Here is a 1,701-nt window from a genome sequence, read left to right as displayed (position 1 = left end):
GTTGAAGCCTTCCATTAAAAGTCCACTAAGATTCGCTTGATATCCGGCCTATCAACTTACGTCGCTGTTCAACTGCGTGAAGTCTCTGACCAGCGGAAATGGATATTTTAGTTTAAACTGCCAACGAGTCATGTTGTCTGATAGGTAGCACCATAATATCCATGGAACTGAAACGACTGAAGGACTGTGCGAGATCGTGGGATGGGTGGGCAATTACCTAACGAGGGCTGCAGGCCCTAAATCGACACGAAGTCCACCTGCCGACCCTCGATTTTATGCTCCAATACTTCCGGTTAACCTGTTAAGACTCTCAGATTGATCATCTTTGAGTGCTATTCTTCAAATTCCGTACCTTATTTTAAACAGGTGAGATGCTGTAAGCGGGTAGATGCGTAATCTCAGAAGCGTGGCTCTCTTAGAAGAACTTCATTTGTGAAAGTAACAGCATTCACGTACTCACTCACAGTCGCACAAACAAGTGCAGCTGCCAGAGAGAGATGATAGAGCACTGTCAACGAATCCCGACCCGATTCACTCAACCACCGTCATAATGGTTTACAGAATGCTCGTTTCGGATTGTAACTTTGTACCACCTTGAGTGGGCTACTAGTCTTAGACCAGTAGCCTAGGTGGTTTGATAATTGAGGGAAGGGGAGGGGGGAGTTTAGAATTGGAAGTAAACACAATGCTTTCAGTTGGTTGATGATAAAGTGGTAGCGAGACATTACTTTAAGGTAATTATCTGTGGAGCATATTCTTTTTACTTTCTGGGTGAGAACGCCGCGACAGTCGCTCGTATATAAGCCTACGATGCGACACCATTTTGCTCTCGCCTGTGCCAACAAATAGTTCCAAGAGGTCTCCATCTATCAAAGTGACTGGAAAGACAGAAATGTCATATGAGAGGAATAGGATGTAGAAAAGACCAAATATGCATACTTCTGCGACTCGATGGTTGTTGAGGAGGGTTTGGTAATAAGCTGGATGTTGGAAGGTAGGTACGTACGTATATGCATGTGTGTGTATACCTAATGCTGGTGGGGAGGCGGGTATTACCAGAGAAGCAGGCTTGACTACAAAGCCTAAAATTAATTGTGCAGGAAGTGTCCAAGTTGAAACGAACCTTCAAAAATGATAAAGCAGAAGAGTGTAACTTGCTACGCTTGCACCACCCTGCCAACCTTCCGAGTGCAATGAGTTGTTGGTATGGTTGTGGTTAAACCACCACAACCTGCCTTACTTCGTCATTTGTAGTTGAATGCTCTCCTCTCCTTTTAGGCCAGGTGCATGGAGTATGGCAACTCTTTAATACTGCCAGTTTTTTCTAAGTGCAAGTGTTCACCATTTCTGGCGAACACTTGCAATTCATTTGCAATTTTAAGCCAAAGGGGACGTCAACTCGATTATGCATTGATTAGGCATGCAGGGTTATGCACACTTCACACATACTGAATGTTCGCTTAGGAAAATAATTGTTGCTCTGTAGGGTGAAAGCTTATTTCACCATTCTTGGATGTTTCCGCGATCTACTGTACGGTACTGAATTTAAAGTCTTTTACGGATACGAGGCGACATTCACGAGTTCGAGTTCTACGTCTTTGTTGGGAAAAACCTTATGCACCACCAGACGCTGTTGGTTGTACTCCTGTCTCTCATCGTGACTAGTGGTGTCTGGACTGCAGTGCCCGCGACACGAGTTCC

Source organism: Echinococcus granulosus (genome assembly GCF_000524195.1).
Source record: "Echinococcus granulosus chromosome Unknown EG_S00017, whole genome shotgun sequence".
Classification (NCBI taxonomy): Eukaryota; Metazoa; Platyhelminthes; class Cestoda; order Cyclophyllidea; family Taeniidae; genus Echinococcus; species Echinococcus granulosus.
This window is presented reverse-complemented; position numbering follows the sequence as displayed.